Below are 27,022 nucleotides of genomic sequence, written 5' to 3' on the forward strand. Positions count from 1 at the left end.
CAAAAGGTGGTTACTTTGAAGAAACTAGAATATGGCATATTTTCAGTTGTTTCACACCTTTTTGTTATGTATATAATTCCATATATAATTCCACATGTGTTAATTCATAGTTTTGATGCCTTCAGTGTGACTCTAAAATCTTCATAATCATGAAAATAAAGAAAACCTTCTTGAATGAGAAGGTGTGTCCAAACTATATATAAAGTTTGGTCTGTACTATATATATACAAATAAACTATAAACTATAATTTTGTCCAAAATACATTTAAACAAACTTCAGGAACTAAGAAAACTTAGAACATTCTTCTCTATGAACACTCCATTTGAACAGACATGCACATTATAATTATTATAACAAATTTGTCAAATGCAAAGCAAATACATAATGAATAACCTTAATCTAATAACATTACCATTAATAAAAAAAAAAAATAGTTGAACATTGCCAAACATTGACAAAAATGAAACTTAATTGCTTTTAAATACCTTGCTACTTTTTTTCTCTTGAGAAAATGAGCTAGTTTATGTATAAGGGAGCGATAAACGGTATGGACTACATTAGAAATGTTAGCAACATGATTAAAACTCCAGAAATCTCCAGGTAGTATCTGGCTGTCTGAGCCTGTCATAAATCCTTGAGCAGGAGTAGTTAGATGCTGATTCCATCTGCTCTGTTGTGGCAGAGCTGAGTGTTCATGGGTAATGTGAGATTTCTGATACCCGTCACTCGTCATCTAAAGGAGTCACAGAATATTAAAGTTCCCTCTTTCATTTGAGTCTCTGCCCCAGTGTCTTTCTGCATTTTGAGTGTTAGTGTAACCCAGAGTTCCCCATCTCGGGTTTCCCTTTTAGTCGGCCATCTCAAACATTTTTGAGTGAGTAAATGTGTGCTGTCTTTCCAGTGTGGGCGAGAGACATGCAGCCAGATCTAGCAGTGCTGAGTAGGCAGTTTGAGGTTATTAAAATAAAAAACGGAGTAAATACTTGGGAAAGGACACTGTGCATGCATTGATGGGAAAGTCAGGGATTTTAATGCAAACTTGCTGTGCGGTTGGTTTCTAGTAGACGTTCCTACTCTACTGCTGTGTCTGACCTTATCAGATGACAGGTCTCTGTCTGTCTTCCCATTGTCGCCCCATTGCTACTTATTTGCATAAATTTGAACTCTTTATCAACCGTTTTGAATCTCAAACTATTTATCTTTCTCAGAATACCAGAAATCAGCCTTCTGAGGGGCTAATCCCTGTGCCCTAATCCAGGGGTTTCCAGTTCCAGTCCTGTCGCCTCATCAATCTGCACATCTTGTATGTCTCTCTTTTATCTGACAGGCTCACTTGAAGCAAGTATTCTATTTGAGCACAAGTGCGCTGTGAAGTGGACTTCAAAGGGTATTTCACTATCTTAGGGAAGATTCCAAGCCAAAGCAGGTGTGTTTGCATTTGATAGTTCAGGGGTGTAAAATGATTGAGATGCGACAGTTACAAGTCATCTGTAAGGCTTTTCAATTTGAGAGATCCAACTGAATATTATAATTGACATGTTTGATGATGTTGCAGGGTGCTGCGATTACGAATAAACACAGTGTGTCAAATGAAGTGAACTTCAGCAGATATCCCATTCTCAGGGAGCAGGGAGCTGTGAACACTGCCAATAGGGAATTCATGAAGCTCTTTTCTAACACGCTGATGACCTGAATCAGGTGTGTAATGCCAAGTTTACCCGCCAAAATTTTAAAGTCATTGGAATGCTGCTGTTCTTGCATTGAACGACTGTCTGGGGTACCATATAGTTGCTAGATCAGCGACAGAGGATCACACATTACACAACTTCTCAATATGAAGAATCGCAACAACTCTGCCTTGTCTATGTTTCCCAAACCCAATCTTGTGTGTGTTTGGCTGTGAAATAACATAACATCAGGCAAGATAGAGGCATCCTCACGTGAGAATGGATTTATTCCTGTCAAAAATGGTAGCCTGAAAAAAGCTTGCAATCCAAGTTTGTACAATGATTGGAAGTAAAAAATAAAAAGTGAACAGAAGAAAATAAAGAAGAGAATGATTGCTTGCTGATGTTCTTTTGCAGGTCTAGCCTATTATGACTCCTCACTGAACTTTCCAAACGAGGATCATTGGAATTATTAGTGCCAGTGAAGAACCATTTTAATGTACTTTATTGCATCTTTAATGGCAGTTTTAAAGTTAAATGTCCCGTGAGTGGCGCAAAAACACTGGTTCAATATGTATCCTGGCACATTATTATTATGTTTATAAAGGCACACATTGCTGTGTTTTTATGACGTTGCTTCGGGTCCAAGGTGTCAGGGAGTGCCTCTAAAAGATTATGCTCTATCATGTTAGAAATATACCCTTCACCAAACCCAACCCAAATAGTATATACCCAAAACAGTATTGAATCATACTAGTAGTAGTAGTAGTAGTAGTAATAATAATAGTAAATGTTGAAATCACCACACTCTTACAAGGAACAATACTTACACAGCCTTCAATAGTCGCGTTTCCACTGTCGGGCAAAAATCGGGCATGCTAGTGCGTGCCAGGGCCAGTCGTCTTTCCACTCTCACTTTCGGTGGTTGATCGTGCTTCGTCGGTGCTTCCTCACCTGTTTTTTTTGGCCCGACAAAAACCTTGGGCCAAAGCGGGCCAGCTGGGTCTAGAGGAGTGGTTATGAACAAAGGCAGAGTTTCTCTGCGACTGAATAGCATCAGCGCCACGGATCATTTCAGAAAGATAACAGCTTTAACACCAGCATTAAAGACTTTTAAAAATAAGTTGAGCTCAAAACTCAGTGTTTGAAATAACTTGATCCGATGTGGATTATAATCACCATACAACGCAGAAATATTTATAAACGATGCAAAAAACTGTGCACGCTAGGCATTAACGTTACCATAGTCAACATGGAAAATGCGACCATTTGAAGAAATCAAATGTCAACTTCTTATTTTAAAAATTGTGTATTTATTTAGTAATATATTTTATCTATCTTAAGTAGCTCCATGTAGCCTATCTTAAAAATATGTTTTTTTGCTCGTAATTCATTATGATGAATATATCACTCATTATAGTAAAACTTTTACAGTAAAAGGATTTAAATATCCAAATATACAAACAAACGTCTGCTTTTATAGTGTTCGTTTTGTGATCATGCTAGTTCCAGTGACTTATTTCTTATTAGTTTTCTGATAACCTCTCTTTGTTGGTGAAATGATGGAGTTGCCTGATGTTGTTGCATGATGCATGCTGAGAGGCGTGTAGAGGGTGGGTTTTAGTGAAGCACAGCGGAGCTTCTGGCCCGACAGTGGAAATGCAGCGCTATACTGGCCTGGGTGCTACAGGTTCGAGGCTATTAGCCCCACCCGGCCCATTTGAAGCATTGGCTCACACTGGCCCGACACACAAGCAGCGGTCTAAAACTGTTTATTTAATCACAAAATGGCCCTAAGTTTACTTCAAGTATGAACAATGAGGCATAGACAAGTTCAGTGTTTAAAAAACGGAACAAACTGAAAGAGCGATCTATATTACAGCTCTATAGATGAAGCATACAGACTATTAGAGCCACAGAAAGACAAATGTTTCAATGAAAATGCATAACATACAATTCATTATTTACATTAACAATGATTCGGGGTGAATATAATATGATTTAATGGAAAACTATGTGAATGGTGCTCTGTGGCGTGGAAGGATTTTCTGTCAGCTGCATTTAAATCCCGGTCTGAAGTTTCTCGCTCTGTTCAATGTGCAGCATCACGTATCTAAACAAATAGCATATGCTTTCAGTGATTTCAGCCACTAGAGGCCACTCTCGCACTGTATAATCAAAACAGACTCCAGCAACAGACTCAACAAGGATATCGGCCTGTATTTTTGCCGATAACCGATTGTTTCAGCTATCAACTAGCGGTGCTGATTAATTGGCAAAACCGATACACCGGTCGACCTCTAGTATTAACAAATGCAAAAATTATACAAAAACGTGTTTGTTGATGCAACCATGCCATTTTAACTTCCTTATGCATGTTTTAACAATCTTGTCAAACCGTAGTTTCACCTAATCTGTACAAGAGCTCTTTACTTCTCAAGTGAGGTACTGCGTGAGCTACCAAGCAAAACTACTGAATATGAAAACCCATACATACAGTATGCAGCTGGATATGTGATTCTTATGTTCAAAAGTATCAGTTTTCGAATCTTGCAGCATGTTGAAATTTTTTTGAAGTCATAACATAATAATTATTAAGTAATTGTGCAAAAATTGGTATTTATTAATCCAAGCTGTGGACGGTTTGAATCAAATTTTGTGTTAAAAAGAATAAAAGTTGTTGGAGTTTTACTGCCTCTAGTCTTTGTTTCAACTCTTAACTGCAGCGATTCGTACAGTATGTATAGGTATTTCAATCATGACAACTCTCATCAGATTTCTGCATGGTAATCGTTATAACAGTGTTTATGTATTTGGTCTTGCCGGAATAGATCTGAGACACTGCAGCTACTGCAAGCAACTACAGGGACTTGCTAACGCCAATGCATACGGCAATATGGTGCTGTGAGTATATAAGACATTCTGCTGCTGCACAAATAGTATTTAAAATACTCTGTAGTAGATCTAGAAATGTGGAGCTGGGGAATGTGGAGGGTTTCAGAGGAACTCTGAAAGCATTCTGCAAAATGCTCAAGTGGATATTAACCAGCCATTTAAATGCTTTTAGAGGCACGCTACATATTTCCACTGAGCCTGGGTAGGAACTTTCCCTTGTCCTGTATCATTCTCTGTCATTGCCTGTAGCTCATCACCGTTGTCATTTCCAACCTGACCTCACGGCAGTTCATTCATATTTTATGAGGTGGCTAATTCATAGGAATTCATACAACCTCGCTCCTACAAATTCATACTTTTTGTGAAAAATCATACGTATTTTACGAGGTGACAAATTCGTAGGAGTTTGTACGAATGACCTCCCCTCAACCTACACCTGTCAGAAAAACTGAGGTCCTAAGAATTCGTACAAATTAGCCATCTCGTATAATACGAATTGATCATAAGTTATCATTTCCAGTCAAAGCACATTACACACTGCAGGACTGTAAGTCGCCACCAGGTCCAGATATTTGTATAATGCTGTATCTCACAGTCATTGGCAACGCATCTGTTTAATAACACACACTACGCAATTGTCACTCAATCGATTGTTACTGAGCTTACCTCCGATTTAACACATTTGTCTGCAATTTCTGCAAAACTGTTGGTGAAAAAATTTAGTGTTCAAATCGTGCAGTGTTAACCTGGCATTAGAACGACAGACAAGGCAGTTTTGGCCTAATGGTTAGAGTGTCGGACTTGTAACCCGAAAGTTGCAGGTTTGATTCTTAGTACCAGCTGGTAATATGAGTGGGGGGAGTGAATGAACAGTGCTCCTAGGCACCTAACCCCCGAAATGGCTGCCAATTGCTCCAGATGTGTGTGTTTGCTGCTCACTGCTGTTTGTGATCACTTAGATGGTTAAAATTCAGAGCAGATAGCTGTCTTCTAACAAACTGATGACTGGAATAGGGAACTGCTGCCCTAAATCCTTTCCAAAAGTTTACCCTCTAGTGCTTCGAAGTGATGAATGGTGTAGGGGCCAAAACTGTTTTCTTTAAACTGTTCCTTGGAACTGCTGAACAACTGGTCACATATTTAAACTCGCGGCGAAGAGACCGCCAAGTGAACATCAGTACTCTTGGAAATCCTACATTCTGAAGGGTCCTTTAAAGTGGCCAGTTTTGAGCACTTTGGTTTGGAATGACCCCTCTCCGAAGTGCCCTTTTAAGGGTGATTTTTTTCTGTTTATAACACAGCAGCAAACTGCACATGCACACTCTAACAGCTGATATATAGAGTGGAGGATTCGACAGGCCAATATATGGTGACTGGATGTATGTAAGAATGTGACTGCATATACTGTTAACGACACAATTATGACATAGTAATATGCCCCAAAACTTGCTAACCCTTCTGTTCCACACTCGAAACTAAGGAAGTACTTTTTCTTCAGAAAATGACTAGGCAATAGTATAATTAGGCTACAGTAATTTTTTACACTACAAAATGACATTGTGTTTATCTTTCCAAACAAGACGATGCAAAATACTATGTGGGCAACTGAGTAAATGTGAATCATTTCCTGAACAAGATCTCGCTTCGTTTTAGTCATCTATAGTGCAATAAAGAGTTTGACCTTTTACCTCAAAGCAACAAGTCAAAGGTTAGAGGTGAAAGACAATCTGCTCTTGCTTTTTCAAGAATGCCTCTAGCAGTGTCACAAAGATGTTCAGTGGAGTGTCTGAGCAAAGTAACCTCTACAATCATGTCAAATCAAAGACATGTGGCTATTTGCATAGACCTGCAGGGGGGTCACTATTAGATTGGCCTCTTACGAGAAATCCACTTTCTATTTAGACCACCTGATGACCCTACAATATGCTTAATTTCCATGTTTCAACAGTGCAGTGAATTCTAAATTGTACATAGGGTTTTCACATGATTTGAAAACTACTGATGAACTCTGTCCTGCTGATTTCATTCAAACACACATTCTTGTATGCCAGTAATGTTTTCTTAGATAGTTCTCTTTATTTTTTTCCCCCCATGTCCAGAAAAGTCCCAATGGTGGTCTTGTTTATGCTATTCATTGTGGTTTAGAAAAGGCTAAGTTTAAAAATGTGTGAGTGAAATGGAGGAGGGGACTTTTTAACACCACGAGTGTCCATGTGGACCTCTGAGAAAACAAGCAAGTGAATGAAAGGACAAGATAATCAATATTAGAAGCAGATGTTGTGAATGAGAGTGTCCTCCAGGGGTTACTGATGTTGTGGCCCCTTTGGAGGTCACTGGAGGTTTATACTGTGGCTCTTAATGCGCAGGACACTCAGAAATATATGGTCAAGCATTTCGAAATCGGCTTGTCTTTTTATTTTCTCTTGTCTGTTGTTATTTCATTATTATTATTTTTTTTGTGTGCTTTTCTGAACCAAAAGGGAAAATCTGATTTAAACATTATGAAGTATGTGTTGAGTAGATCTCAGATGGGAAAATTTAGTTTAGCCTACAGGTGGTGTTTTTGACATTTCTTGATTTACTTTAGCCAAACTTGTTGGAAATCCCCAAATTATTATTTCTTGCTCATGAATGTAGGTGCCTTTTTCCACAGAATAATTGCAGTTGGTCATAAATATGCAATCATATAATAATTTTGAGTTTACTTTCCAACATTCTGTAATTTCTTTCAAGTAAAAAGCCTCAGTTTCTCTTTTAATATTAGGAATAATGTTTTGTTACATTTTCTTTAATTTTAAGAAATAATTCATTAATAATTATGAACACAAAATTAATTCAGCCATCATGAGATGCATACAGAATAACAAATAAAATTAGTAATTGAAAAATTACTAAGTCACAATTGTACTTTTAGAGACTAGAGAAGATGCGCAAATCCACTTCATTTTCAGCGTTTATTGGCGCATCTTCTCAGTTAACAACGGCTCTGTGTAGTAACAGCTGCTCTATGTGAAATCACACACCTGATGGAATTAACCGCTGATTAGAGAACCGGCTTTACTGACTAGATGCGCATTAACGATCGGCCGATCGTGAAAGGAGCACCCCTAATTGTTTTTGTCTGTTTGGATGGATGTACTGTTCATTTAAAATGATTAAATTCTAGGATTTAACAGTATTGTAACAGTAACACATTAAATCAAAGCACTGGTGCAAAATGAAGTGGTTTAGGAGACACTCTGTGTGATGTGGAAAGTAATCCCAGAAGCATGTAATGGTGAGCAAACAGTGTTTCTCAGCATACAGCTACAGCAGGGTATTTTTCCACTGACAGCCAGGTCAGAACATAGGTTAAAGGAAACAATAAGAGATGGTAGAAACCAGCGGAGTGTTTTTCTAGAGGAGTGGATGCACAGTTAAATGGGTGAAATATGGTGGCCTCAGCAGGTGGGGGGGATCTAGGTTATATCTAATAGAGAGAGAAAGTTTTCCCCCTGCTTTCGCCTGTCTGGGTTTTTCTTTGAGCTCAGCAGGACTGGCAGAATCCGTCTGCTAATTCACATTTCACACATACCACCAGGAGGCCTCCGACAGACTGAGAGAGGGATTGTGGGAAGGAGTGAGCAAAGGCAAGTCTTTACTGAGAGAAAGTGTGAACGGAAAGACAAGGGAGATAAATGGAAAATTTGTAATAGTAACAGAGTGAAAGAGGTGGAGAAATGGAGCTGCTGTACTTTGTCAGATGCTGAAAATGTGAAGTCGGTCAGTAGGTTTGGTTTAAGTTGGCATGAGTGAGCAGCAGGCTGGCAGGCTCCAGGGTAACACCAATAAAGATGCCAGCATTTGTTCCTCATTCTTTTTACACTGTTGTGTCCTATTACAGAAAGACATTTTCATCTCAGTCTAGAACAGTTCAGTGACTATTAATTTGTTTGTTTGTTTGTATGTATCAACAGCAGTTCATTCATGTAATGACTTACACCTACTTTATAACTACTCTACATTTTATTTTGATATTATTTGGTGGAACAAAGTACAAAAAAAATACAGTAAAACAGTCCTGATTTTAGTCTTAATCTTTTATTTAAAAAAAATTCAGCAATAATAATAATATTGGACAAATATTGGTTTAAAAATAGCTCATTTGCTTATGTTGATGTAGACCCACATGCAGGAAAAAAAATAAAACTTTTTTTTGACCTTCTACTTTCTTCTTCTTTGTCGTCGTCTTTTAAATAATAATAATACATAAGTAATTGTTTATTTTGTTTATTTATCTGGTATATTTTTTAATTACTAAATTGCTTCATTGCTTATTAACGTGATTCATTTGTGGGGGAAGTCGTGGCCTAGTGGTTAGAGAGTTTGACTCCTAACCCTAAGGTTGTGGGTTTGAGTCTCGGGCCAGCAATATCACGCTTGAACGTGCCCTTGAGCAAGGCAACGAACCCCCAACTGCTCCCCGGGCGCCGCAGCATAAATGGCTGCCCACTGCTCCGGGTGTGTGTTCACAGTGTGTGTGTGTCTGTGTGTGTGTGTGCACTTTGGATGGGTTAAATACAGAGCACGAATTCTGAGTATGGGTCACCATACTTGGCTGAATGTCACTTCACTTAACCAACTAACTTAACTTAACCAAACACTGTATAAAGACCAGATGTGTATTATCCCTGCTTGATGATGTCTTTGGATCACAGGATTTCAGGGAAAATGCTGTTTGGATTATGGAAACCTGAGTCAGAACCGGAGTCCTTTTCTTATTCACTTCTCCTATCTGTCCATCTCCTCCTTCCTTTGGTTTGCATCCAGATGCTTGCTGTGCTGCATCCAGGCGCTCAGGCTAAGTCAGAGTTGTTTTGCTGGAGGACTGTGGCCGTGGGGGATTTTTTTTGTGTGTGCTGTCCAGAGGCTGTAAATACCAGCAGAGCAAGTGTGGTCTATTTACTCTGGCTGAGACATCTGCAGCTCAAACCCCGAGACACAGAAAGAGGCTCTGATAATCCCACTTCTCTGAAACATTTGTCTCTGTGACTGAGGTTTTGGTTCCCAGATACAACCCTAGAGGAATAGAGATGAGTCTGGACTGTCTCTCTGCGTCCTGAGAAGACACGTGACTGACAGCAAACTCACAGCTGTGAATAGAGCTGGTTGAGATGGAGAAGACAGAGTTCAGAGTCCAGAGAGACTGCCTTATGTCATCTCACCTGTGTATATAATCCATCAAAGTACCGTTTGGCCCCTTAAATGGACTGGGATTATTTATTTGTTTGTTTGTTTTTGAGTTTGTTTCTTCATATGAACACTTTTGGAGTAATGAAGCATTATATCACTTGTTCACCAATGGATACTCTGCTGTGAATGGGTGCCGTCAGAATGAGAGTCCAACCATTTGATTAAAAACATTAGAATAAACTACAAGTAATCCACACCATTCCAGTACATCAATTAAAGTCTTGTGAAGTGAAAAACTGTGTGTTTGTATTGAACAAATCCATCATCAAAAATTTTCTTCAAATCTTCAAATGGTTACTTCCAGCTAAATTTTAGCTTTCTTTTCTGAAACAGGAGAGAAAAATGCAAGCACTGCTAGCAAGCAAAAAAAAAAATTACAAAATAAATAAAATAGTTTTTTTTTTCTCTCCTGTGTGAAATGTTGCAAAGACAATGTACATTATAACTGCAAAACAGATCAGTGGCCAGACATCTGTGGACAGACCTGCAGGAGTGATGGATGAGAACCTGCCAGGTGATTTATGTGAGACAGGAAGGGGGAGGGGTTGTCAGGGCAGGGGTACGTCCACATTAAACGCTGGTTTGAACCCTCCCAGGGGCCCTGCCGTCCCCTGCGTCTTTGAAGTCTTGAGGGTAAGTGCTCTTTAGGGGCCCTGTTTGTGGAGGCAACAGTGTGCCTGGATCTAGTAAAGGACCATGGATGGTGTGGGCATTAGAAAAAAAACTGAACAAACCGTGTTTTGGCTGTGAAAACATTTGGGTTTCTTTTGGGTTTCATCAAATTTGGCTTTGCGTGAGTCTTTTATTGTTTAACTAGTAGACTTTTCATGGGTGTTTTTACAAATGACAGTCTTTGTTTTTAACAACTCTTGTCAAAGAGTTTATGAATGTGCTGTGTTCCCGAGTGTGGTCGAACAACCTTCTTGAAGCCATCCGAAATTCATCAATCATTTTTATTTGAAAGATTGGTTGGCCCCACCGCCCAACCCAAACTGTGCATCATGAGATTATTTCCCTCTCTCTCTCTCTCTCTCTCTCTCTCTCTCTCTCTCTCTCTCTCTCTCTCACACACACACACACACACACACACACACACACACACACTCTTGTCTTTTTTTTCATCCATGGCAAATATCTATGGAACATTCCAGTCTAATTACTGTGATTTATGTAAAATGTCAACCTTCTGTCCATCTGGAAAAATATCAGGATCTGTTTGTAGAATCTGGAGAGGGTTTTTTCAAAGGGAAATGTGGCAGAAAAATAAGTGGAGAACGGGCAATCACTTACACAAAAATATCATTTGTCATCTTCAGAGACTAAGGAGTACAACGCGGGAGATATCTAGACCACCCTTCCATGTCAGCCTCATGTCACAGTATTTAACTGATAACCTTACGTTTTATTGAACGTGAGGAGAGAATGACAGAGTTTAAATGACACAGTCCTATAAGATATTTTTTTTAAATGTTTTTGAAAGACGATCACCATGGCTGCATTTTTTGTTTTAAGTCAAAAACAAGGTAACACAGTAATATGAAATATAGTTATAATAAAAAAAAAAAAACAGTTTTCTGTGTTTATATAGTATATTGTAAAATAAAAAAAATTATTGTGAAGGCAAAGCTCAATTTTCAATGGCCATTACTTTCATTGTTTGAAATGAATCTATTATAAATTATTACAAATATTATACATTTTGAAGTTGGGTTTGCCATTTGACAAATGTCTTTTATTTGATTTATTAAGAGTCATCTCTACTTCACGTATAGTAGATGTTTTGACTGTGTCCCAAAAAAGATATCAAAATGAAATGTGTCATGCATGTCGTCTCGTCTATAAATGATTCCAGAATACATGATTTCCCGTCAGTAATTTCATAACGCCTCAGACGCAGACTGATTTCATGCTCTGAGCTCATCCTGACTCTCTGGAAGTGTGTGGGAGGATGAGCCCTCAGATAAGTCAATAAAACGGAAAGCGCCGGAAAAGATTTACTCAGAATATCCCACAACAATGTTAGGCAGTTTAACCTCTTTTTTTAAATCCTGCTGGCGGTGCTGCATTTTATATTGTCACCTGTTTGGGTGTTACGATGATACCGTTAATGACTTTCATTTTGAAAAGTCTGTTTAGACTTGGTCTGGGATTCCCGGAGAAAGCTGTCTGTTTCGATTTACATTTAATCTCAATGGTAGTTTATCATCTGAAATTTGAGGTCCATTTAGGTTGTAAATGTTAGACTTGAGTCAGGTATGATCTTTGCAATGCGGAGCAGTCTAGCCTTGTAGACACATGTTTAATGTCCTGTGATATTTTTTTTTTTTTTTTTTTTTTTTTTTTTGATTGATGTCCTGGCTGTCACCCAAAAAATAAAAATGTCATCATTTACTCACCCTCAAGTTGCTTCAAACCTTTGAGTTTCTTCCTTCTTTTAAACATAAAAGGAGATATTTAAAATAATGTTGGGAAACAAGCAGCTGATGATCCCCATTGACTTGCATTCTGCTTTAATATTAACATATTACTTTTGCTGCTTTTGAACAAACTTAAAGTTCTCTTCCAGACTGAAATAAATTTTAGAAGTATTTTCTAGTATTTTGACCCAATTTTTTTTTTTTTTTTTGTATTTCAAAAAGTTGTCAAATCTGCACAAATTAAAAGCAGTTCTACAGTATTACTTGACCAGATGTCACCGTAGGTAAGGGCTTTTTTGAGGTGTGCGTCATTTACAGCTGTCCTTAGGGAAGTTGAATAATAAATCTGGAAGTTATTTTAATGATTCACAGATAGAGGTCAACTATAAAAGAACAGCCTGGCTTCTCATTAGAGCCGTTGTTTTTTTAGCTGTGTAAAGCCAGAACTTGGTGTGCGAGAGAGTTTCGTTAAAAATATATTCTCAAATATTTGTTACGAATATTTTGTATTATACTACACTTCACAGAATGAAACGTGTATTGGATCAAGGGTAGAACATTTTAAAATATGTGGTGAATATAGTGCTGACATCAGCTGTTGTTGAGTCTCAAACTAGTTTTTGCTTCGAGAAGAAAGGAGCACCTGTGTAATGTAAGTGCAGTGATTCACTGACTCATGATTATACTTCTAAACCTCAGATGTTTTGGCTAACCTGACTTGATGTTTTCACTAAACTCATTTTGGAATTTCAAATGTTGGGAAAGACACTTGTAGTCATTTACTGTAGAAAAGAAAGCAAAAAGGTGGTGAGTTAATCACCACGTCTGTAATATTCTCATTTCTCCTACACTAAAAACACTTTAGTGACTCACTTGTTTGTTTCCTCTTTACCAACAACTTGTCTCTATAGCTCAGCAATCCAGAGATATATTTCTGTAACAATAATGTGAGCTTATCGAACAAAAATAGGACCGTGATACCACATACAATGGAAGTTTACTTTGATTTGAGCTCAATACTTCCAAATAAAGTAATACTTTAGTAAATCATGTGCATCTCCAATACTGTAGAACTTAGCCATTGATACGATACATTAAAGATACATCTAAAGCTGCTACCGATGATATGCTCTACAAATCAATCTACTGTAAAATATTGGTCACAAATTATTGACCAGTTTCTTAATTATAAAAATATAGTGCATCTACTAATAATTATGTATAAATATTTCTTTAGTGATGCAAATATGTTAGAAACCATGCATAGTGATGCAAATGCCAACTTGTATCCAGTTCAGTTTTTTTATTTGATCAATGTGTCACATCCTTAAAGAGCCAGTAAGATGAAAATTCTAAGCTTCCTATCACTGTTTATAAGTCCTGTACATTAGGTTTAAATCCATCCAAGGTTAAAAAACATTGTCATTTTGTCAAAATATCATTTTAAAATTACCTCAATTCTCAGAGATCCCCAAACGGTTCGCGCAAAGCTGTTCAAAAGATTCCGTTTCCTTAAACCCCACCTTTCGGTAGCATACTGTGTTCTGATTGGTCAACTAACATAGTCAGTTTTGATTGGTTGTTCCGCACACACCTCCACGGTAAACTATGCATTAGCATCTGTTTGGGGTGAATTATGTCTTATTCCTCTCATCGCGAAGCAAACAGTAAAATAAAAAACATGAACAGTCTCGCTGCTTTTTCTATGATATCTTATGATATCCATAGATATTCCACATTGACACATAGAGTACGTAAAAGCATTTATTTGAGGATAAAATGTATAAATATGTATTTCATCCTTTTTAATCGCCCTTTTTGTAGTTTACAGTATGTAAATACTTTGTTATTGTACATCTGTCATCACTCACTCATGTCATTCCAAACACAAAAGAAGAATTTTGAGAAATGTTTTTTGTCCACGAGAAGTCAATGGACTCCAATATTTTCTGGTTCCCAAGATTCTTTCAGATGTGTTGTTTTGTGTTCTGCAGAAGTTGTCACGTGTGCTCAGGGTGAACCTGCTCTCATCTGTAAAAAGCACTGGGGACCAGTGGCAGACCTGCCAATTCTGGTGTTCAATGGAAAATGCCAATCCAGCTCCACAATGCTGGTTAGTGAGCACAGGGCCCAATAGAGGACATCAGGCCCTCAGGCCACCCTCATGAAGTCTGTTTCTGATTGTTGGTCAGTGGCATTCCTACCAGTGGCTGGCTGGAGGTCATTTTGCAGGGTTCTGGCAGTGCTCATCTTGTTCCTCCTTGCACAAAGGAGCAGATACTGGTCTTGTTGATGGTTTAAAGAGCTTCTACAGCCCTGTCCAGCTCTTCTAGAGTAACTGTCTGTCTCCTGGAATCTCCTCCATAGACTGTGCTGGGAGACACAGCAAACCTTCTGGTTTTGGACTTCCTGTGCAACCTCTGTAGGGTCCAGGTATTGACTTGTGCCACCAGTAGTGACACTAACCCTAGCCAAATGCAAAACTAGTGAAAACATTCAACAACAACAGTGAAAAATGTGTTACTGGCCTCCACATGTAAAACCGTTTCTGTTTTAGGGGTCGTCTCATTGTTGCCCATCTAGTGCACCTGTTGTTAATTTCATTAACACCAAAGCAGCTGAAACTGATTATCAGTCCCCTCTGCTACTTAACTGACCAGCTCAATATCCCAAGAGTTTAACTGACTTGGTGCTATACTCCTCAAAAAGTGTTCCTTTAATTATTTTTTTATTTTAGTTTTTGAGAAGCGTGCAAGGTCGCAAAAAAACCTGCATGGATAATAATTATATGCGATTTATATATATATATATATATATATAGCCTACTTTATCTCTGTTTCTAAACTTTCTGAGCATGTCACACTGCAGGACGCAGCTGTCACCGACTGACACATTAGATTGACTAGACCAATACAGTGTGATGAATGTTAGCAAAAGATCAGATTAAGAGATTTGTTGAATCTTTGCTGCTCTCTCGTGATATTCTGTCTGATTCATTCCACAGTGAGGAATACACACTTCTCATTGGCAGGCAGCTCACATTCTCTGGCTCGGAGACTCCCAGCACATGTCACAGTTGACTTCTGTTGATTCAGAGGTAGAGCGAGTACTCTCAGAGTGTTGCTAACCACAGGCCAGTCTGGCACACAATTTTTCTATCCGTCTTTTTCTCATTGTCTGTTAATTTGTCGATCCACTGTTTTTCCACCGTGTTCATATAAGGACACAAGCACACTGATCATTGAATGATTTGGACTACATCGGTGCTATTAGGAGCTTGTCCAAAGACAGAGGCAGACACACCTGGGCTGCATGAAGAAGACAGCAGACAAACTCGATATAACCTTCCAGGAACACGTCTTAATACAAGTGAACAGATACACTTGTACAGATGCAGTCATTTCCTCTTTATCTCGAGGTTACTCATGGAGGGCTTCATTGTAAGTGAACGTTGCTTTCCCAGTGATGGCAATGCAACTTTTACACAGTGGTTTGAGTTCAAGGAATTCTTTACACCACTGATTTTTTTTAAGTGATAGTTCACTCAAAAATGAAAATTCTGCGATCATTTATCATTGACTAATTGCATATGTTGAATGGAGACAGGGCCATAAAAGTACCGTACAAAGCTTGCTATGTACTCTATTCAAAGTTTTATGACGTGAAATTCATGTCATTGTTCACTGAAAGACTTTAACTATAGTGGTTGTGGTCACTGATTCAATTAGTTGAATTTGGAAACTGGATCACTCTGATTTAAGAATGAATCATTTGTGACTGATGTAAACAGTTCACTGAAAAGATCTAACTTAAGAACAAAGTGTTCTCGAAATTCTTTTTAGAGACCTGGTATATAGCACATCCATTAGATGGACAACGTTTATGAAAATGGTCATTTATTACACCATTAAGTTCTTAAATGGCACTTTCAAAGCACGGTTCTTTATGGAACTTTATAAAACTGGGTTCTATTTTATTCTGCTATTGTTACAAGCCAAAGAACCATTTTTCTTAAGAGTGTACTTTTATAGTGCACATTCTCTATATGCTTTCATTATATGGAGAATAGCAGCATGAATATTCTGACAAACATTTTTCTGTTTGCTCCATTGAAACAAAAAGTCAAGTCAATGCTGAAAGTTTTACATTTTGCATGCAGCTTCTTTTTTTATTTAATTTAATTTTTTTTCATTATACAAACTGCATTAATCTTAGATGCTTATGTGTGCAGGATTTGAAGTGTTTTCAGTCTCAAATTTGGATTGTCTTTTCTTTGTGGTTTGCTGTTATATAACGCCTTTGGTAAGAAGCTTGTGAGTTTCCCATAGTGTCAAAGACTAATGACGTTCAGCAAACAAACACACACATAATTTACATGTAACCAGATTCACATGCTGCAGATGTTTCACATTTGTGTCTTTGGCATCCGTCATAATCTCCCCCAGTAATACTTCAGAAACATCATTGTTCAAAGACAACATACTGAAACTCTTGAGCGAAGATTTTAAAACAAATTAAGGCTTGTCTTTTTCTTTTTCTCTACTGAGCTCACTGAGAAACAAAACACAAACAGTTTCTCAGTCAAAACAGCTCCAGGTCAAATTACAGCTTTCCCTGTTTTCTCATAAACAGTTTCACTGCTGTGTTTTCAACTGCTTACAAATAATGCAAACATTTGGATGCCTAATTGTGTTTTTATCATTCACTTTTTTTTCCAGGTGACAGTTGGATGACATGACCATATTTTAAGGAATATAAGATGGATGAGGAATGGCAAGCTCTCAGTATAAGTGAGTTTTGGCTGTGAACGTTTTGAATGTACTGCTCCTCCATGTGGCTGTTATGGGAACTGCAATGGCCGCTATAATAATTACAATGCGATATTCATTATTCTAGGGCTCTGTTCATTACTCTCTCTCTCTATGTGTGTGTGTGTGTGTGTGTGTTTATTTATTAATCAATTTGTACTGTACTGCATCTCTGTTCCTCTGAAGAAATGCAGGAGACACATCTTTCTCCTCTCATGCCATGTGAGCCACAGACTCTGATGCTATCAGAGATCCACTTCCACTTCAGAGTGCAAACTTTCATCTAGCGGCGGTCTCACTGTAAACACAGGAACAAAACACTCATCCACACATTTAAAAATAACAGGACAATACAATGTGTCACTGTTGCTTTTTTTGTTTAAATAGGAAATTAAATTTAGTTTCGGTGTCATTTTGCGTCGCTTGTAACCTGATGGAAAGAGAATGGATGTCCAGCATCCTTCTCCACTTCCTCCACCATGCCTCGTCATGACGTCTCAGCGGTCTGCATTGCTGTCTAGGATGTGAAATGTTTACTTTTTCCAATCTTGGCAAGGAAAAGGACTTTTTACACAATGAGGAGCATTCCCCTGAACAACTTTGGGTAAAGAGCCTTGACTTAGGGTTTAATGGTGGTAACTCATCAATGATCCCTTCTGGGGTTCTAACTTATAACCTAGCATGCTTAATCTGTGGCTTAACCACTAAGCCACAGCCAAACACCACTGTCCAAACCATCTCTGAGCAGAGTTTGGCAGCAAACCTCCACATCTTTTTGGCATATTTGTATGTGTTAGAAAGCATTACAAATTCCAGTCATCTCAAATTCGTTTAACTAACAAACACTTCATATTCCATTTTGCTCAAAAGTTTGTGGTTTCCTTACAAACTGGAGAAATGTGCAAGGGACTACATTCCATGTTTGGACTCCCTTTTTATTGGGAAAATGTTTTGACTTTTTTTTTTATCCTGTATGCTTATTTTGTCACTGGAAATTACATAAAGGGTGGGACGCAGAGAGAAACTGTACAGATACATTGTACATGCCAATCCCTGGAAATGTAGTAAATACGGTGGCTATTACAATGACGAGTGTTGTAATGGAAAAAGTGCATATAATATTCCAAGAGGTATTGATGAGGAAATATCCCAAGCCCTGGATGCATCTGAGCAAGAAGAGGTAAAAAAACAAAGAGCATATTCACTAAACAGTTGCGTCATCTTTGCACACAGTATTTCAACACAAAATCGTGTTGTTGCAACATAGCCTACTTTGTTTTTGACTATGTAAGTAAGTTTTTGCAAAATACTTTAATTCATATTTAGTATTTACATTTGGTTGTTGTTGTCTCTACACAAACACCTCTCCTTTTTTCTTTTTCTTTTCTTCTTTTTATCCAGATTGGAATATTTGGCTGGCACAGTTAATTCAGCTCTTTTGCTGCCCATAGAAAGCAGAAAGGAATTTTAATGCTTGTTTACATTTTCTGTTAATCATGACAACAGTTGTTCAGCAAATGATGATCAGATGATGGAGAAAAGCAACAGAACCACGTATGCAGACATACTGTAGAAAATCTCCCTTTTAGAACTGATAAGAAATTAATAAATAAATAAAAATAAAAGTCAGATCTTGCACTCAGAATCGACCTGCAAGATCTGGAACTGTGCTCAGCACTATGAAAGCCCTTTTTTGTGCCACACAAGACAAAACTTAAGCTTTGGTAATTATAATTATCACACAAAAGTCATAATTGCAAGATTGAAAAGTCAAGTTATGAGATACTATTAACAATTATGAGATAAAGATGAAAAGTAGGATAAGCTGAAATTGACACAAAAACTCTCAATTGGGTAACATTATTAATGATATCAAAATGTACAATCTTACAATTATCACTTTTGTCAATAATTTTTATGAGATGATTTCAACTGTGTATTTTTGACGCACCCACAATTTAAAAATGTTAGATTTTAAAAAGTATTGATTTCTTTGAAAACTCAAAATTTACTTCATGATTTAGCCTTTTAACCTCAAAACTCACCCATAATCGCCTCATTATCTCATAATTGTATTATCATTATCATAATTATGATTTACTATAGCATGATTTATTTGTATTTTTTTCTTAAGTCTGTAAACATATTTGCACCATAACGTGGCATATGATCTTTAGAGACACTAACTAGACACTAAAACGACACGAACAACAACTGCATGTCATTCTCCGTGAATTCCCCCGAGAGAGAGGATCAGCCAAACGTCTCACTCTGTCTGTATTTATTGTTTTGTGATTCAGTTACAGCATTATTGTAGAACAGAGGCTCTCAATAAAACCCATAAAAGTGTCAGTCTCAGAGTAACATAAAACGCTGTTTATGGGTTATTGGATGGATCCAGAGGCGGATTTGAGTTTGCTCTCTGGAGCGAGTCGATGTGAGAAAAAGTAAGCTGTGGCAGGCTTTCCTGTTCCATTGTTGTGCCTCTGGAAATTCTCCATGGCTATGATATGATCTTAACTCACTCCTGAAATCCTGCAGTGCCGAACGGACCATGTTTCTTCCTGCAGGATTACACAGGGCACGTCTAGTTCAGTGTGGCATTAGCTGACAGTGTCAGTCTGTGACACAATGCCCCTGAGATGGGATGATGTCCTCCTGTCTAGACTGTCTTTAACTCTGCCATGACCTCTCCAGTGACAAACACGCACAAACGCACAGTGGAAAAAAGGTTCGGATGTTGCAGATTCAGTTCAGTTTTTAATCAAGTCTCAGAGTCTGAGGGATAGTTCACCCAAAAATAAAATTCCAACATAATTTCATCACCCTCATGTCATTCCAAACCTGTATCTTATTTTGGAGGATGAATGGTTGAAAGAATAATTGGATGACTGGATGGATGATTGGGCGGTGATATGAAATCAATGGATGGTTGAAATTATAAAAATTGTGATATGAAATCTGCTTGATGCATGCATCAGATTTGACAAGTCATGACAAGTGTCATTTTGGCATTGCAGAGCAAAGGAATAACTAGGATCACCTAAATAGAGAGGGCGCCGTATTCATGAAGAAATGAAGGCCATGTGGAGGACTGCCATCCAAGCATTTCCTCTCCATCCACGTGGCTTACATTGCAATGTGAAGAGTCCATTAGCAGAGCTCACAGCAAACTGACAGAGTCAATATTAGCATAGAACACACACAAGGACGGTCAGCCGCACATGAGGCGGCCCAGTGTGTCTTATTGATGCAGTGTAAATAGAGCGACTGTAAATGTTAATACAGCAAAGTTTTTATTAGTCGTTCATTCTGTAATTATGCCAGTGAGTCTGGCCAGCAACCAAAAGCTTTTGATTAATGATCATGTTTAAATGAACTAATAGCAATGTGGCAGAAAAGGACAGTTATGGTCTATTTGTGGTAAAGATTGTAATTTAATAAGTTTAAGTAAACATGAAACAGAAATTTCTTCTTTATTGTGTCAGTAAAATGGGGTTCAACATTTGCTGGTCTCCATTGAAATCCATAGTATGGAAGAAAACAAAACAAAAAAAACTTTAAGAAAGTCAATGGGAACATTAACTGTGTTTGAGGTTGAGTATTTTTATTTTTGGATGATATATCCCTTTAATATATAAAGTCCTGGCAGAAAATTACCAGTACATTTTCTGTTTGTCTACATTTTATTTTCTTATGGTGGGGTTTACAGAATATACCTGACTATAACATTAACATTATTAAATAATAAATAAATAAAAAATTAGTTGATTCTGTCAATATTGCAAAAACACTTACAGTTACAATCAACTACAAAATTTCTGGCATAACATTAACACAATGTTAATTCTTATGTTGAGTCACTTACAATTGAAATGAATGGGGACATTTTTTTTTTGGAAGATATAAAATAAGTAAATACATTTTATCCTTAACTTGATAAAAGTACATGCATTAATTCCGGGGAGTCTCTGTGATGCTGAAAGCTTCCCTGTGGTTCAACAACAGACACTAGAGCCCTGCATTTCAGCCAGAGCACAACGGCCCCCGACCTTCTTTACGCCCCTCGAGCCAGGCTTCATGTTCAGACGTGGGCCGGGCCTCCAGCGTATTTTAGACTTCTCTTTACTTTTATATTTTAGACATCCATCGATTAGTGATGAAAAAAAAAGGTAATTACAATAAACAAACAAAAAATGCTCCAAACATTTTTCTAAATGAACTTATAACGAAATATAATCACTTTGCTATTACATACAAAACTGAACAATTTTAATAGCTGAAACAGTAGTATGAGCTGTTTAGGCACTGTTAAGCTGTTCAGGTCAGACACTAGAGCATCCTTTCATTCAGACACAGTGGAAGATCTGATAAGAATCAGTGTAGAGGGGCCAAGTCTGGAAGATTTTGATGCTGGAGAGAGGGTGGCCAGCTGGTTTAGCCAAGGCCATAGATCAAGAAAGCCAAACTACAGGAGTCTAGTCTAGAGCCCTGTGAGTATAATAAGGCAGCAGGTGCAATGCATACCAGCTTTTTGCTTTGGAGCCGAGCGACAGTATCATTCTGCTCAACTGTATACAGTTGTGAACTACAAGTTCAGTCTCGGGAGCTTCCTGTGTTGGCGAGACGGCGCTTCAGCAGTGGTCATTCCAGAGTCGAGTGGGTTGCTCACTTCAGGCTGCATTAACCCCTGTCGTGTTGCAAGCGGCCATCTCCCCTGTTTGCCTCAGCACTAAAAGAGCAAATTTCTTTAAAAGAGCTCCAGGGGTGCATCTTTATAAAGACGATGGATCATCCTTATAAGAATGCTGTTTTACCCGTGCGTTTCTGGGTGCAGTCGTCACCTTGCACTGGGTGATGGTCACGATCACTGCCTCACGTTTCTGGGCATCAGGCATGCTGAGGTGGCCTTTGTGGATGAGTCATGTTCCCACTGAGGCGATCTGACACATTCTGCCCTGGCAGGCAGCCGCTGCCTCCACCCGCCCACTTGCTGCAGTGGCCCAGCCTGCTCGTCGCCGAGGGCGGGCCCTGCTTCCCGTTCCTCATCCACAGCATCCTCCAGCCAAGTAGCGTCGTGGAGCCAGGATGACCAGCCTGCCCAGGCCCCCACCAAACCTGGCTTCAATAAAGGCCCTATTCACGCACCATCTGCCAACCTGTGGAAACAGGTGAGCCTTGCACCCCACACTCACACTCCTCTCCGGCCAACTCACAAGCCGCTCGAGTTGGGTCCCTGTGTTCCACTTCACTGCCCCGCTGTGGGTATGGCTGTGGTTCGGTTGGTCCCCCTTGCACGGCTTCTGGGTGCCTGGTCAGTGATACCCAGCCCATCTCGTTGGCTTATACGGACCATTAGCTGATATGTGATTCAGTTCGCCAGGTGTTGAGAGAAAAAAGCACCCTTGTCAGCCAGACGTGGAGGAATGTCCGGCACCAGGCCTTCAAGATTAATCCATTAGAACCGTAAGGCTGGGTTCCATATTGAGACCTAAGTGGTACTCATATGTGCATAGTCCAAGGTATAGCCTTAGAGCTTGTGTTTCCCCAGCAGACTTCTGCCTTCCCAAGAGGGTTATAATCACCTCCAGTTTCTCCATATACACCTAAACGGATGCTATATGTGTTTTTGCTTCCGAAAACTCCTTCAGGAAAGATGGGGCTCCCGCAGTGTCCCTGTACCCAGTGGAACGGGTACGTTTTCCCAGTGTTATCGAACAGGGCACTGGAAGGTGCAGCACCCATGGTGCCTTGGTAGGGATCCCAATTCTTCGGTCACTGACGTGACATCGAGAGTGACCGACTGAAAGGGAACGTCTCTGTTATGTAAGGTAACCCTCGTTCCCTGAAGGAGGAAACGGAGATGTCATGTCCCATAGCCACAGTTGCTGTACCACTGCTGAGCTGCCGGTCACCGGCTTGGCTCCTCAGTGAAAACCTGGTATACATTGCACCTGCTTTAGTGGCAGCTGGATGCAATAATTGCATGCCAATGTGCATTGGCTCATCTAGTTTACACTCGAAGTAGATTGGCCTGTTGAAGCGATATCCCAAGTTGTCGGTCACCGACATGACGTCTCTGTTCTCTCCTCCAAGGAACAAACGTTTCCATACAGAGACTTTATTTGAGCTGAAAAGTTGTTCTCACCAGTTTTTCATCAATGGTAAAAACTTGTTTAACTTGATATAAATATGTTTTATGCTAAAATAATGCTAACATCTTATTTGTTGTGGCTGTACTACTGAAACAGTGAGCCATGTTTGAAGATTGGTGCCATTTGCTTCTATTGAAATAGTGTTGTTGTGAACCAGAATTATAGGTTAATTCACTTTTTGTGATAATTAAAATTAAGTTTTCTTTTAAGCAGTGCTATTTTATCAGTTTTTTTTATACAGTTGAAAACAAAGTTTGCATAAACCTGAATCTGCTATTTTAATTATTTTACCAAAATGCATGTTATTCTTAATTTAGCACACTGACCTGAATAATGATCTTGAGAGATCGGGGTGTAAACTTTTGAAAAGAATGAAGATGTGTACATTTTTTTTTATTTTGCCTACATTTATTATTTATTTTTTCATTCAGTACTGTCCTTCAGATGTTACAGAAGATGGTTACATGTTTCCCAGAAGACAACAGAAGTTAAATTTACCCTGGTCTTCAAATTGAAAAAGTTCTCACCCCCTGCTCTTAATGCATGTTCTTTTCCTTCTGTAATAGTTGCAACTGAGTCTCTCAGTTGTCCTTCGACATTTTTTTTATGTGAAATCTCTTATTCAGGTCAGTACTAAATAAACAAGAACATGCATTTTGTATGATCCCTCTCATTTTGGTAAAATAATCATGAATATTTTGCAGACTTCAGCTGTATATTTATACATTTGTTTTCACCTATTCATACAAATTCTGAATTATCCAAATGTCTAAATACATATCACTATGCTTTTCTTTCCATCCATTCATCTCTTCTTCTCAGCAGCTGCAACTCACAGTTCCATCAGCACAAATCTCCATAATCCGAGACTCTGTGGAGGTTTAAGCATTACACATTTTTTGCTGCAAAGGCCTAGTCATGTGTGAGTGTTTGTGTGTGAGAAAACTTGTGTGTGTGGATTATGTACAGGGAGTACACAAGGCCCACAGAGGTTCAGGGCCAAACCACAGCATCACCACGTTATCTGTGATTTAACACCAGCCAACAGGGAGAGGCTCCCTACGGATTACATCACCAGGGCATTAATTGCTGTGGTTCCTGTAGCCAAACTGGCAGAGCTCCAAGAATGAAAAAAAAAAACCTATCGGCTCTAATGACTAGTGTTTGCTGGCACAGAGTAGGAAAACTGTTTCATAGTCTCTTTTTTTAACACCGCACTTTATAAAACAGGGTTATAGGCCTTCAACACTCACAGACAATCAGTAGGTCACACGAAATGTGAAAGGAATTGTTGGACTAGATGTTAGAATGTAAGATGATGAAAGACAGAATAATCGTAAAGGCTACAGAGTTTGGCTTACACGTGCATTCCACAGATTGAGATGTTCATAGATCAGTAGAACTGCAGGGCTTATATGAAGATGAGAGCATTAAAAGGGAAAATCAAGCAGAAAACCAACCATATAAGTCTATCATACTCTTCATTTTTATAATGAAGAGTAATACTACAGCATCTGGAAAGCTTTGATATAATGAGAACTAAAAAATAATAATAATTATAATAATAAGTGCTGTGAAATGTGAATAGAATGCACTATGACTTGAAGCCTTAAAAAAAAATGCCACCAGAATAGAATTAAAATGAAATGATCAAGATGAAATTTAAGTGAAGACTTTAATAAATATAATCATAAATAAAACCTTTTTTTAATTCTTTTTCCAGGCAATGACTGCCTATTTTATTTTATTTTATTTTATTGAAAAGTCATAATCTACATAATCATTATAATGTGATAAGTGGCAAATATAGTGAGATATTATTTGCTTTGGACTTTTTTAGCATAGAAGCTATGGATGTTTATTTGTCCATCCCTGGATATTCTGAATAAAACCCTATAGGAAAACCACAGTAATGCACATCCTCTCTACATATAGCTTTATTACACATTTTGTTAGTATTTCATTTTGAAAACCAGTCTTAAGTGTCAATTTTCTTAAATTGAGAATTATGCTGAATAAATAAGCTTTCCGTTGATGTATGTTTATTAGGATCAGACAGCATTTGTCTGAGATACAACTATTTGAAAATCAACCTTTAAAGTTTTCCAAATGAATTCTTAACAATGCATATTACTAATCAAAAATTAAGTTTTGACATATTTATGGTAGGAAATTGACAAAATGACTTAATGAATCATGATCTTTACTTAATATCCTAATGTTTTTTGGCATAAAAGAAAAATCGATAATTTTGACAATTTTTTGGCTATTGCTAAAAATATACCCCAGTGACTTAAGACTGGTTTTGTGGTACATGGTCACATTTTATATGTTTTACAATGAATACTCTCTCACCACTCAACAATCTTTGGTTTACTGTGGTATGTAGCACATTCTGTTCATTCTGCAATATTTATGCTGGTTTTTTTTGTTGTATTTTATGAGATGTCCACTTTTTCCCCAGCCATTGCCCTTTTTATTTGGGGAAAATTTATGCTGTTTACAGAGAAAAATCATTCAAACACTTGTGGTCCTATAAACATGAAGAGTGAGGAAAGGCTTTTAATGTGGTTTACCTAATGTTTGCGTCAGACACCCAGAGATTCTGAGCTGGACTGCATGATGAAGCTCCATAGAGCATGTTAAAATCTACATTTAGATTTCGTTATTTATTTACAGTTTTACATTTGATGTGTTCTTTAAATTGCATCTATTCAAGAGCCCTTATAGTTTTGATTATGTCTTGTACTGCTTTACCATGGTTTTGGAGAAGAAGAAAAAAGTGCTAGGATTACTTTGAGGGCTAGGATTATGGTTTGAGTTAGTCTGTGGTAATTATATTTAACCTTAAGTGCCTTTTCAGATTGAAGCTAAACATTATAATAAATCTATATGTGTGTGTGCAAGTATGAAATCTTGTCTTCCAACCATCACAAATCCCTTAACTAACACACAGAGTGAATGATTAAGAGAGATCTTGACAATACAATCCATGAATCCGATACAGTAAAACTGTTGTTCGAAAGTTCTAACACATCTGCAAGCGCTTTTTAATCTGAATGCTTAAATCGAGCGGATATTTAAGCACTTGTGTTTGTTGTGTAACATTTAAACGTCATTATTCTTGTGCACGGAATGCCAAAGTCATATTTAATTTGAAAATGGCAAAGACTTTGACAGAAATAATGTAAATAAGTGACTCATAATGAATTTCAGCTGTTCCAAACAAAAGGATTCTATTATTTCAGCGCAGCTCATTAGCATGGCTGCTTTGTACCGTTGATGGTTTATATTTGTGACTGTCGGATGTTTATTTTTCAGTGAACTTCCCACTATGATGTATATGTTTAGGGTTAGAGCTAGGCTATAAGTAACATTACACAAGTTCTACAGTTTTAGACATTTACTTGCAACATAAACAAATTCAGTAGTTGTGCTAAACATCTGGCTCACATTGTTGTATTTCTTTGTTCTTGTTACATTGTATTTATAAGTAATTATGCTGATTGACACTTAGCTAACTTAGTTTTGTTTCTTCATCAGAAAAGATTTGGAGAAATCTAGTATTACATCCTTTGCTCACCAATGGATCCTCTGCTGTGAATGGGTGCCGTCAGAATGGGAGTCCAAACAGCTGATATAAACATCACAATAATCCAGAACTAATCCAGTCCATTAATTAACATATTTTGAAGGGAAATCTTTAATTAAGGAGTCCCCAATCCAAAAAAATTGCTTTCAATTTTGAAAAAAATGTTTAATGATAGTTTTGCTTCATTTCTGAGTCAACTGTTACTTTAAGAATGCTACCTTGTCTTGTATTACTATTAGTTTACTATAAGAAGTG

At 38.0% G+C, this 27,022-nt stretch overlaps 1 long non-coding RNA gene across 1 annotated transcript in view; it reads left to right on the plus strand.

The window, feature by feature from the left end:
* Positions 1 to 27,022, plus strand: part of LOC113121076 (uncharacterized) — a 63,800-nt gene that overhangs the window by 17,966 nt on the left and 18,812 nt on the right. The window contains exon 2 of the long non-coding RNA XR_003294667.1: positions 16,931 to 17,002. This is a non-coding gene — a long non-coding RNA (uncharacterized LOC113121076). The remainder of the gene's footprint in view (positions 1 to 16,930; positions 17,003 to 27,022) is intronic.

This window comes from Carassius auratus, chromosome 20, assembly GCF_003368295.1.
Source record: "Carassius auratus strain Wakin chromosome 20, ASM336829v1, whole genome shotgun sequence".
Classification (NCBI taxonomy): domain Eukaryota; kingdom Metazoa; phylum Chordata; class Actinopteri; order Cypriniformes; family Cyprinidae; genus Carassius; species Carassius auratus.